The sequence below is a fragment of the Pinus tabuliformis genome, chromosome 5_1 (assembly GCF_031772625.1).
Source record: "Pinus tabuliformis cultivar Carrire ecotype Pingquan chromosome 5_1, CPIR1, whole genome shotgun sequence".
NCBI lineage: Eukaryota > Viridiplantae > Streptophyta > Pinopsida > Pinales > Pinaceae > Pinus > Pinus tabuliformis.
The window spans coordinates 937,690,410-937,704,273 of record NC_142305.1 but is presented as its reverse complement, the minus strand read 5'-3'; positions in this window follow the sequence as shown (position 1 = coordinate 937,704,273).

The window sequence follows — 13,864 nt, the reverse complement described above, 5'->3', positions numbered from 1 at the left end:
TAGGAGAAGGCTCTAAACTTGGTGGCGAAAGACCACGAAGTCTTCGAGACCGTCTAGGAGATCGGTCAGCCACTTTGAATTTTTTGTTATGATCTAACTTAAAGACTCAAAAAATTGAAAGCTAGGCCAACTAAGAGCACAGAGCACACACTATAAAGTCCCTAAAGATACAGCTAATCAAACAACTTCCAAGTATTTCCGCTCCGGGTGATTAAGACCGGACACCAAAATACGAGAAAGTGAATTAAGGGGCCTTCCGAAGATAGTCTGGGATTATGAGGGCCCAATCCTATCAGCGAAGGTATCAGAGGAAGTTACGCTGACCTCCTAACAATAGCATGCGCCGGTGCAAACCCCCAAGCTTCGCAAGGGTGCCCTCCAGTAGTACTGTCGAGAGTGATGCAACGTCAACCTCAGGTGCCACGGGATTCCCCTCCGCAACCACCTGTGTAGATCCCTAGGAGTAGCAACTATGGATACCAACTCGTCACAGAAGCCAGGCGGAACAGTTGTGAGGTAAGTTCGGACAAGTAGGAGAGGGGGTATCTCTCTTCCCTGTCTTCACAGACCCTCGTGCTGAACTCCCAGATCCGGAGCTTTCCTGGTCTTCCTAACGCTATTGGATTTTCTCTCGTTATTCAGACTCCTACGTTTGACGTTTATATGGCCTTGGAGAGTTAACTCTCCACTCGCCTAATCCAAGGCCCTAAAATCCTAAACTTGTTGGTGTAACTGACTAAAACAAGAAGTTCTAGTGAATTTTAGTTAGCGCTTGATTTTGAATTAGGCTGTTCTTTAAGTCACAAGGTAACGAAAGTGAAACTAGTGGTGTTTTTTGACGCAAAAGAAATTAATAAAAACTTAACTACATGCACATGCACTTTTTCGTTTTTCGATGAAGAGCAATTTCTATAGGGTTCAGAGGTACTTCTACTAAAGCAAATTTTTCTTTTCTTTTCGTTAATTCACACTTCACACTCACAAAAGCTAACAAAGCTATGTATGCCTAAAAGGGGATGCAAATCTATCCTAATGCAACAACTATATGTGGATGCAAGATTTAAAACTACTCTAAAAACCAAAAAATGAAAGTTGCTTGCTTATCAAATTTTATCTTGCCACTTACAATGTCTAGATGGAATATGAGATGTTACCATTCATTTCTTCTAAACACTAAAAACAAGTTCTAAGACAAACATAAAGCACTTTCACTCACTAAAAGGAAACCAAATGAAAAGCAAGTTCAAGAAAGCAAAACTAAGATTTTCAAAAGATTTTCTTCAAAAGTAACAAGCAAAAAAGTCTTTTCAAAAAATGCTCTCAACAACACTGAAACTTGTGATTGAAGAATAGGCAATTAAACACTTTTGCAAATCGACACCACTCAAATGGATGAAAACCCAACAAAAATAAATGTGTTTAAAATCGCTCTTAACAATCAAAAGCAGTAATGAAAGCTTTGGCAATGAAAACCAAAAAGATCAAAAAGACAAATTCCAAGAAAGTGTGAATCAACAACTTTCATGAAACAAAGAAGTGGATGGTCACAAAAAGCGATTTTGTCAAGCAAACAAAAAGTCACCAAAAGCGAGATTAACACAAAGATTGTGATCAATCTCCCTACTCTGATGAATCAGAGCAGCCAAGATTCCTAGCAAGAAATCTTGCGTGCTTTAGCAAAAACGATGACGCTTGCAATCAACAAAAAACAAGACCAATACTCCTTATAATCAGAGAGAATTCATAACAAGATGCTCGCTGTAAAACAAATAACTGATACTGGAAAATGACTGTTTCAGACTGACTCAAACCACCAGACAAACCTTCAGAGACTAAAAAGATTTATAAATCTTGAAAATTGCAATATATACGCGACTGTACTGAAGTATAGATTGCGTGTATACACGACTGTATCTGAGGAAACCTGCATATACACGGGTTCACTCAAAGAAACAAGCATATATACGCCTCTGTATCTAAGAAAAACAACGTATATGAAAATCTTCAAGAAAAATAAAACAAAACAAACTGAAGAAACTGGCAAAGCTTAAAGTTCAATAACAGACCAGACAGTAACAGCAAGCAGACAAGGCAGCTGAGCCCTGATTGGCTTGAAAAACACCCAAACTAGGAACAACAAGAGTGTTGTCCCCAGTGGAGTCACCAATTCTGATAGAGGGAAATGTTCCCCTAGGGCTTTTTGGGTTGAAACCCTAGCAGACTGAAAGTTATCTATTCAAAGAAACATGCATTCACACAGCCATTATGCTATTATAAGCAAATTCTATGATAAGGGTACGTACCTTTGGTCCTACGTCTGAGAAGGCCCTTAGGGTCCAAACCCTTCTTGGAGTTCCCTTCTTCTCTTTTGTCCTGCAAAACAACCAATTCAAAGAATACAACAGTACATGGACAAAAACTTATAAAGAAACCATCTTCATGTTATAAAGAAAGGTAGTTAGTTATGAAATCCAAACAACCATTTACATATGAATTCTAAACATGAATATCATTAACATAAAGAAGATTCATTTCGGGAACCAAGACATGTGTTTCTTTTATTATAGACAAATAAAGTACATAAAAAGGAATATTTTCACCTGAGTCACCTTCAGCAGGCTCCAAGCAAAGCTTCCTTCCGGATCCGTTCCAGCCTCAAGCCTCTAACAAACTCCTTCCATGACTCTCTCCATGATGTCATAAATGGTGGATGAACATCAACACACAAGGAAACAAAGGTTTCCTATACAAAATGGGGGAAGTGCAGAAGGCACAAGGGACTTCAGACCTGGTCAAAGGAAAAATCTCAGCATAGTAACCTTTCTCTATCTTCTCTCCTCCTTTAGGCCTTCCCTTTGAGGTCTTTTTATACCACTCCCAAAGTAGTTTTTTAGTTAGGAGTTGGTTGGGAACAGTTGGGCCATGAGCACTAACAGGTGATCAGTAGGTAAAACCCGCGATCTCCGCCCGAAAATAAGGATTTTTATATTTTTTTAAGTGTTTTAATGCATACACGCGGGTTGGCTATACACATACCCATGTATACACGCGTTTAACTCAGGGAAATGTCGCGTATAAGGGATAAAACACTATTTTTTAAATTTTAGGACCATGTCTGGAAGGAGGGGTTGCCCTAGGCCATGAGTACAACATCAAAAACCATAAGAGTGAGATTTGGAGCTATAACAAGATGGAAAGATAGAGAGGGTCAACAGGATATTGGAGGACATCTTGAGGATGTATGTGATGCATCAACAAAGGATATGGGAGGAGTACCTTTCGTTGATTGAGTTTTATTACAAAAATGGGTATCAAGAGTCACTAAGGATGAGTCCGTTCGAGGCACTATATGGGTAGAGTTGTAATACTCCCATCAATTGGAGTGATCCAGTGAATATGGTGTTGATGGGACCAAACATGTTAGCATAGATGGAACAAGAAATGTAGGTAATCAATAAGAAACTGAAGGGAACATAGGATAGACATAAAATTTATGTAGATCAAAACAAGATGTTTAAGGAGTTTCAGGTTGGGGAACATGTGTACTTTTGCATCAAGCCCAAAAGGCAATCCTTGAGGATTGAATCATGTGCCAAGTTGGCACCTCGGTTTTGTGGACCTTTCAAGATTCTTGGAAGGATTGGAGCAGTAGCCTATCGACTTACATTACCTTTGACAATGAAAGTCCATGATGTTTTCCATGTGTCCTGGCTTAAGAAGTATGTTAAAGATGTTGATCATGTGATTTAGTGCTATGTATTGCAACTGGATAATTCGAGTCAGAACCTCAGTGAATTTTGTAGAGAAAGATGTCCATGCTCCGGAACCGAGCAATCAAGCAGGTTAAAGTGCAGTGGAAGCACTTTGGGCCCAATGAAGCTGCATGGGAGATGGTGGATCAGATGCAGGCTATGTATCCTTCTCTATTCGCTAGTTGAGGAAATGTTTTTGGTATATGTATATATGTATATGGATGTAAATACCACCATGAGTTATGTTTTAAAGCTCCAATAAGTGGTATGGGTGTCATGTTGTTATGGTTATCATGTTGTTATGTTCCTCATGTTGGTTTGGTTCTCAACAGGATATTGTAAACACTGCATCAAGCTAAGTTATAAATCTCCATGGGAAGTATGTTTTGCTTACAACAATGTTGTTGCTTGTAGGTGTCATTGAACACCAAGGACAGTGTTCCCCCAAGGGGGAGGGTTCTGTAACAACCCTAGTAAAAAATCCATGTAATCAAGTTAATAAAGGAAAAATAATAACCAAGTTCATTGGATGCATATTCCAAGTTGAATGTTGGGAAAAACATCTTAGTGTGGGTGTTCATTTGGATTATTAGGCTAAGGAAATTGGAAAAGGCAATGACAAAGGAATTGAAAAGGAAAGAGGCATTAATTGGCATTTTATGTATGAAAATAATGGAAATTTGGAGAAAAGGAAGGTGAAAGGTCACATGTTGCATGTGAGGAGGAAAATGAAGGACCATAATGGAAATTGAAGAAAATAGAGGCCTCATTGATAAAAAGGCTTCAGAGGATCAATTCATAACCTTTTGTCAGTTCAGTTTTGGAGCTCTCTCTCTATTATCTCTACTCTCTCATACTCTTGGACACTTAGAGCATTCTTGGAGCACTATAGAATTGGAGGAAGGAAGGAAAAGGAAGGAAAATAAAGGAAAGGGAAGCAAAGATCAAGCAATGAAGAGCAGGATCTAACAGTTGCAGAGGGATTACTTGCAGGTATCAAGTTGCATGTATGATTTCCTTGCTAGTTTTGGCATGCATGGTACATGCATGTTTGTTTTTGGTTCTCTTGTTTTCATTGGCATGGGTCTTGCCAGGTTTGACAGTGATTTTTAGCGTTGCCTTTCCATTTCTGGATAGCCATGGTGTGATGGGTTTCTCTTGTTTTATTGAGCTAGATTTCCAGATGGTTTTCAAAACTGATTTGGGTGGTATCAGGGGACAAACGCAAGGCCTAGGAATCCCTGGATCGGTGCAGGTGGGATTGTGTTAAATCTTGATTGTGTATTCCCTCGTTAGGCCTAGGAATCCTTGACTAGTGAATGATATGTATGATAAATCCTAGAGGGTGGAGCCTCGTTGGGCCTAGGAATCCTTGACCGGTGAATGGCGAGATATACAGTAAATCCAAGAGGTGGAGATAGACAAATTCCTCATATTTTAGGAGGAGATATCTGGAGGCATCCATGCTTGTTTAGGGCCTAGTGATATGGTGGAATTGTGGTAAAGCCTAGTTGTATTGATGAGGATTTCGGGCCTAGGAATCCCTTGTTCGGATATATCGTAAAGCCCGAGGAAGACCTGAATGGTTTTGTTGTGAGTCCCACATTCATGTTTGGAATATGGCACGAGGGTGATTAGTTGAAAGAAAGATTTGGTTCAGCCCAATCTATGGTCAGGTGGTATGTGGAAGTCACTGGCTTGGTTGGCTCTTGCATATGTTAATAAGAGATATTTTTCTCTTGTGTTTTATGTGTAAATGTACTTGTTAATGTGTGAATTTAATGGCTATTCTATTATTGTTATTTTTTTGGATATATGTTGGTTATAGGCATGGTTTATGACATATCTCAGTCATGGATTTCATCATGTTTGGACTAATAAATGAATGAGTAATGAATATATGACCTAATAAATGATATTGCAGCTATTATAATAAGGCATAAATTCTTCTTTACGATTCTCAGATAAGTATGAGACCCGTATTCTCATATCTATGGTTGTGACCTGTAGATTACATGTTTATGATATGTTTAACGGAATTCTCATCATGGATAGTAGGGGATAGGTCAAGTCCTTGTACCAATGTTTGCATTAGTAGCCTTAATTCATTGTTATTTATCATTTTTTGAAGTTTCATAAAGTTCTGGGCAGAGGCCTGAGACCTAACCCTGAAAAAGTGGCACAAAATCTAGGGTCGTTGGCTCAGAACTAGAGCGACTGAGGGTCTAGCTCAGAAAAATGACGAGTTGTCTTAGGGGTTGGGCACCTAGAAGGGTTGTTTGTCTCCTGAAGATTTTATAGCTCCTGAGAAAGGTCATATTGGTTTTGTTTTGTGTTAGGTGTGGAGCCTAATTATCTTTTGTATTCAAAGGTATTGCCGCATTGGACCCCAGTTCGTAACGGGGCGGCAACACCGCTCGTAAAATATTCACTGCAGGGGGGTCTGGGGGGGCGGCTAAGAATAGATGTAAAATTGCCTTGTGAAATGTTGTAATTTCGTAGTCAATCTGGGTCATTCATTAGGCGGAGATTTGACGATAGAAGTTATGTTTAATTTAGGCTTTTTTTCCCTAGAAGGCAACCCCTCGCTATATATGAGGGAATTGTATTGCGTCTACAGATATATTTGTATTCTGAGTGAGGAAGAGAGAGGAGATTGAGATCTAAGAAGGAATTACAGTGGATCTGCTGCAGATTGTATCTCTTCAGTTTGTTGGATAATATGAAAAGAAGGACTGACTATTTCTCTGTGGACGTAGCCCAAACTGGGTGAACCACGTATATCTGTGTCTCTCTTGTTTTATGCATTTTCTGTGTTTAGATTTCTGCAATATTTTATGTGTTCCATTGCTCTGTAATATATAATTCTCTAACAACTGGTATCAGAGCCGAAGGTCTTTTTTGGCTGATAAACTCGCAGGAGAGAAGGGTTCCTGGTTTGAGTGGGAGCAATGGCGGAAGATGGTAGGTTTAGAGTAAAAACATTTAATGGCCAAAACTACCAGCTGTGGAAGATGCAGATGGAAGATTATTTGTACCGGAGAGATCTGTACCAACCATTGAGTGGAAAGACAAAGAAGTTGACGAGTATGACAGATACAGAATGGGATATTCTCGACAGAAAAGCACTTGGAACAATACGGCTATGCCTAGCAGCGTCGGTAGTGTTTAATATATGAAGGAAACGATAATAAAGGGTTTAATTTCGACATTGGCCAAACTATATGAAAAACCCTCGACCTCAATAAGGTATTTCTTATGAAGCGTTTATTTAATATGAAGATGTCAGAAGGCGGATCTATTGCTGACCATTTAAATGAGTTTAATACAGTTACCAATTAGTTAAGTTCTGTAGGGGTAACTTTTGATGATGAAGTTAGGGCTCTGTTATGTCTGTGCTCATTGCCAGAAAGTTGGAATGGTTTAGTTATGGCCATTAGTAACTCTATCTCTAGATCTAGTACTTTAAAGTTTGATGATGTTGTCGGTGCAATCCTTAGCGAGCAAATGCGATGGAAAAGCTTCGGTGAGACATCAGGTAATGCTTTAACTGTAGAGACTAGGGGAAGAAAAATGGAAAGAGGAAAGAGCCCTGGATATCGTAGTAAGTCAAGAAAAGGCAGATCCAAGTCCAGATCGGGGATAGTGTGCTGGAAATGCGAGAAGAAAGGACACCTGAAGAAAGACTGCAAGTCTCGAAAGGGAAAAGAAGGAGACGCGCAACAAGAAAATAATCATGAAGCGAATGTAACAGGTGATGTGTTGCAAGATGCTTTGATTCTTTCATTAGAAAATATTATTGATGCCTGGGTGGTATATTCGGGGGCCTCATTCCATGCCACACCTGATAGGAAACATTTTTATGATTATGTTCAAGGAGATTTTGGACAGGTTCGATTGGGTGATGATAAACCCTATAAAATCATTGGAATGGGTACAGTTTTCATAAAACAACAAAATGGAAATCAATGGCTATTGAAGGAGGTAAGGCATGTTCCAAATTTGAAGAAAAATCTGATTTCAATAGCGCAGTTGGGAGGTGAAGGTTGCGTAACTACTTTCACAGATAAAACCTGGAAGGTCACTAAAGGATCCTTGGTAATAACGAAAGGAGGAAAGATTGGTACATTGTATTTATGCAATGGTATTTCTAATTCTGTTAATGCTTTAACCTCTACAGGAGAAGATATGACATTGTGGCATCATAGGCTTGAGCACATGAGTGAGAAAGGGATGCAGATTCTTCACTCAAGAAATTTGTTGCTAGGTTTGAAGCATGTTGATTTAAAATTCTGTGAGAATTGTGTTTATGGAAAATAGAAGAGAGTCAGATTCCTTAGAGTTGGGAAAGAAAAGAAGAGAGAAAAATTAGATCTTGTGCATATAGATGTATGGGGACCTGCTCAGGTATCATCTCTTGGTGGCTCTCGTTATTATGTTACTTTTATTGATGATGCAACCAGAAAAACCTGGATTTATTGTATTCGAAATAAATTTGATGTATTTGATACTTTCAAGAAATGGAAATCTTTGGTTGAAAATGAGATAGGAAAAAGGTTGAAGTGTCTTAGATCAGACAATGGAGGTGAATATTGCAGCAAAGAGTTTGATAGGTACTGTTCAGAGAATGGAATTCGTAGAGAGAAGACAGTTCCAGGAACACCACAAGAAAATGGTGTGTCAGAAAGGATGAACATGACAATCATGGAGCGTGCAAGGTGCATGAGATTGCATGCAGGATTGCCTTTACAATTTTGGGCAGATGCTGTAGATACTGCTATTTATCTAATAAATAGAGGGCCTTCAAGTTCCTTGGATGGTGGCATTCCAGAGGAGGCATGGACAGGTAAAAAGGTAAACTACTCTTTTTTAAAGACTTTTGGTTGTGAAGCCTTTGTCCACATTAATAAAGAAAATATAACAAAGCTTGAGGCAAAATCAAAGAAATGTACCTTTATTGGATATGGTGTTAATGATTTTGGTTATCGCTTTTATGATTATGAAAAACACAAAATCATTAGGAGCAGAGATGTCATATTCAATGAAAAGGTTTTGTATAAGGATCAGTTGCAAGAAAAGAAATAGGAAAAAGAAAACAGAGAATACACAGTGCTTGACGAGATCACAAGAAAAGTGATGGTGCCTGAAAATCATAATGATCAACAGCCAAAACAACAACCACAACAGCAACAAGCACCTCAAACACCTGAAAGTGGTGTTAGAAGATCTACCAGGATAAGTAGACCCCCTGAACGATACTCTCCTTCATTATATTATCTATTGTTGACTGATTCTGGTGAACCAAAATGTTATGAAGAATTAGTGCAGGTAGAAACCAGGAAGAAGTGGGAGCAAGCCATGAAAGAAGAGATGGACTCCTTAGCACATAACCAGACTTGGGACTTAGTCAGGATGCTTGCAGGTAAAACAACATTGTAGAATAAATGGGTTTACAAGTTGAAGGATGAAGATGGAGGTAGAAAAGGCATAAAGCTAGACTTGTGGTGAAAGGGTTTGCATAGAAAAAGGGTATAGACTTTGATGAGATATTTTCTCCTATTGCTAAAATGAATTCAATTAGAACTATTTTAAGTCTAGTAGCAACTAAATATTTGCATCTTGAGCAGTTAGATGTAAAGACAACCTTTCTCCATGGCGATTTGGAGGAAGAGATATATATGCAACAACCACAAGGATATGAGGTAAAAGAGAAGGAAAAACTAGTGTGCAGGTTGAAGAAGAGCTTGTATGACTTAAAACATGTTTCGAGGCAGTGGTATCTAAAATTTGACGGGTTTATGTCTAAACAAGGTTATACTAGATGTCATTCTAATCATTGTGTTTATCTCAAAAGGCAAAGTGATGGAAGTTATATTATATTGTTATTGTATGTAGATGACATGCTTGTTGCAGGTTCTAACATGTAGGAAATAAATGTGCTCAAAATAAAATTGGCAAACTCATTTGCAATGAAGGATTTGGGTGCTACAAAACAAATCCTTGGTATGAGAATAACTAGAGACAAGAAGAATCACAAATTAACATTGTCTCAAAGTGAGTACATAAAAAAGGTGTTGAAAATTTTTAATATGCAGAATGAAAAACCAGTTAGTATACCTTTGGTTAGCCATTTAAAATTAAGTAAGGAGGAGTGTCCCAAGATTCTGGAAGAAATGGCTCATATGTCTAAAGTTCCATATGCATCAGTAGTTGGAAGCTTAATGTATGCAATGGTCTGCACAAGGCCTGATATTGCACATGCAGTGGGAGTTGTAAGCAAGTACATGACAAATCTAGGAAAAGAACATTAGATGGTGGTGAAGTGGATTCTCAGGGATTTGAGAGGTACCACAAATCAAACATTATGCTTTGGTGGTTCAAACATTGCTCTACAGGGATATGTTGATGCAGATATGGCGGGTGATAGAGATAACAGGAGAAGCACAACAAGGTATGTGTTTACTATAGGTGGAACAGCTGTTAGTTGGGTCTCAAAACTGCAAAGTGTTGTTGCACTCTCAACAATAGAAGCAAAGTATGTTGCTGCTATAGAGGCTAGTAAAGAAATGATTTGGTTACAAAGGTTTTTGGATGAATTGGGTAAGAAGCAGAGTTGGGCAAGTTATACAGTGATAGCTAGAGTGCCATACATCTTGCAAAGAACTCTGCATTTCATTCCAAGACTAAACATATACAACTCAAGTACCATTTCATACGGTCAACGTTGGAAGATGGACAGTTGAAGCTGGAAAAGATACACACTAGCCAGAATCCTGCAGATATGTTAACAAAAGTTGTAACCAGGGAGAAACTGAGAATTTGCTCAGTTTCAATTGGTCTTCAAGTATGATGAAGAAGATGAGAAATAGCCAGGTCCAAAGTGGAGTCATTTTCCAACAAATGAAGCAGCGGTGGAGTTGCTATAATCAATCTCCAAGTGGGAGATTGTTGGGTGTGGAGCCTGATTATCTTCTTTATTCAAAGGTATTGCCGCATTGGACCCTAGTTCGTAATGGGGCAGCAACGCCACCCGTAAAATATTCGTTGCAGGGGGGGCCCGGGGGGGGGGGGTGGCTGCGACCTTTGGGAGCCCCCCCCTGGCGGGGGGATTGGGGGCAGTGCCCACGAAGCTAAGAATAGATGTAAAATTGCCTTGTAAAATTTTGTAATTTCGTAGTCAATCTAGGCCGTTCATTAGGCGGAGATTTGACGGTAGAAGTTATGTTTAATTTAGGGTTTTTTGCCCTAGAAGGCAACCCCTCGCTATATATGAGGGAATTGTATTGCGTCTACACATATATTTGTATTCTGAGTGAGGAAGAGAGAGGAGATTGAGAGCGAAGAGGGAATTACAACGAATCTACTGTAGGTTGTATCTCTTCAGTTTGCTGGATAATATGAAAAGAAGGACTGGCTGTTTCTTCGTGGACATAGCCCAAACTGGGTGAACCATGTATATCTGTGTCTCTCTTGTTTTATGCATTTTCTGTGTTTATATTTCTGCAATATTTTATGTGTTCCATTGCTCTGTAATATATAATTCTCTAACATTTTGTTGGTTCCACTTCCTTAAATGTACATGGGGAATTAAATCACATCATAGTAACTCTTCGTCACATGTTTACCCCAATGGACCGGTTAGCTTGGGTAAATGTGGGAGGAGGGTGTTATAGGAACTGAGGTGAACGAAAGTGTTAAAAGCCTCTTGTCTTGTGTACATGGAGGCTACCTCCTAGACAAATTAGTGGAGCTGAATCTTGACTTGATTCATGAAATTATTGGTTTTCTCACTGATGGAGATGATCTAGAGTTGATGATTGCAAACAAAAATCATGGCATGCAAGTGACCAAGAACTTAAAAAAATCTAGATGAGTTCAGGGTTATAAGGTTTCCCATATTAATTATAGGGCCATCAGGTTTTCTACGTAGACACTCTCTTGCAAAGTGTTATAGAAATGTAGAAAAATGAAGTGCCAACAGATACCATTATTGCACCAACATGTGTGCAAAAGGAGAGAAGTTGAGTCGATCGCCATATTTACTGAAACAAATTCAATAGGACTTCCTGGACGTGTAGGAAAATAACTCCAAATTTCACTACACTTGGTTGTTTCTATTGATTGCTTTGGTAGTCTAGGAAACCTTAGAAGTATTTCAGCCGATAGAGAATTCCCCGCAACCCATGCAAGTGGATTGCTTCAAAAAAATATTGACCTCCAATGATCCGGAGAGAAAGAAGGAAAAAACTATTATGTTCTACCTATATGTGGATATGTTGTGGGATACCATTTGAAAGACACCAGACCAGACCATGGAAGTGGTGGAAAAATTTGAAGGCATTGCCACATTCAAGGCCGACTTGGATTATATTTGGATTCAACCATGTAAAGATGAAATTTGTCGCTGGTTGCAACCGAACTACATGACCATAACACAAGAGGTGTGGAAGATGGTGGACACATGGGACATAACTTGGAGGGTACCTATGAAAACAAAACCAAAAGTCAAGGAAATATTGAGTAGTTTAGAGACCGAGGTATCACAATAAGACCAATAGTAACAAGAGGTCCACTCACATGTTATTCACAAATAGGAACCGAAAGAAAAACAATCAGTGTAATAAAAAGAAGAACCTCCAGGAAAAAAGAAGATAATGAGTTGCATAAGAAGTGCATCCACAACCTGGGCTAGAAAGAAGTAGAAGGAAACATGTGCTTCTCTAGTTCAGATGGTGTTATTAGAAAATGACTTTGAAAGAATTAGAAAGCAGATGGAAGAGGCCACCAAGGAAAGGTTGGACATGAAGCAATGGACATTGGGCAAACTGTGTAAGAGGTTGGTATTGCGATCACCTCCATTATAACCTATAGTTTATACCAACACTAAATACCAACCCTAGCCCTTCGAGTCCATGCAGGTCCCCCCTTCAAAAGACTAAAACAAGCATTTATTTCAACCATCCACCAAAGTTATGGAATTTCTTAGCGAGGAAGCATAGCATAATACAACAACTACTGCGCAGGATGGCTTAGTGCTTTCCCAACTAACTATGGATGGCTTACACTAGTTTCAACATAGTGTTGCACAAGAATTGTAATACATTGTAGCTACCACCATCGCAAAGCTAGATGATACGAGGGTAGCATAAGAAAAAATACAAAAAGAGAAGAAGCTACTAGAAGACAGTGAAATGAAATGGCACATAGCGTTATGGTAGGTCTATAAGGAGTTCATGGGTGATCCTTCTAAGCTATTATCCCAGCTGAAGGACTTGTTGGAAGAATCAATGAGGCTATCTAGGGCCTCAAAGCATAAGTGGTAGAAATCATGGCATAGTAGAAGCCACTGAATCCACTTGAAGAGTGTAAAAATAATGCCTTAGTTCAATGCACCATAGACCACTATCATTAGTTTGTTGAGTACAAGTAGCAATGTTAGAGTATAGTCAAAGTAGGGTCTCAATTATGGACTTCTTTATTGGAAGCTCTAGTCACGACAAAAGTTACGAGGAAAATTTAGAAAGCCAAAGTGAGAGTATGACAGATCAAACAAAGTATGGGTGGGATTTCATGGATAAGAAAAATTACGCACAAGAAAATATGCATATTAATCTTCAAATTGATTAACTTTGAGAAGACAAAAAGCAATAGAAACACCTCCAGAGTGAGGCCTTGAAATTTGTAGACAAGTGTAATGAATTATTGATGGTTTTGAAACAAGCAAGAAGGAAGGATGTCGGTGTAGTCACAGAGGATCTGACCATCGAGATAGCACAAAAACCAATCAACAAAGGGGAGGATATTGAGACTACGGTAGAGGCATAGAACTAGGCCTTACAAGTTTTGAAGAAAGTAAAAAAAGCCAATATTATCTTTCAGAAGAAGGATAGAGCGGCTTAAGATGAGCCATAGTTTGTGTTGGGGGCCTGTTAGAGGCCATTTCTTTTGCATTTTTTGTTGTTGTAATAGTTCAGGAGATTATACAAGAAGGAGAATGGCGTGAGAGGAAAGAAACCATTGTGCAGTAGAGATACTGGCACATGACAGGTAGATGAAGCACTAGAAGGCACTATGTATAGAGTGTCACAATGCCAAGTAGGCAAAGACGCATG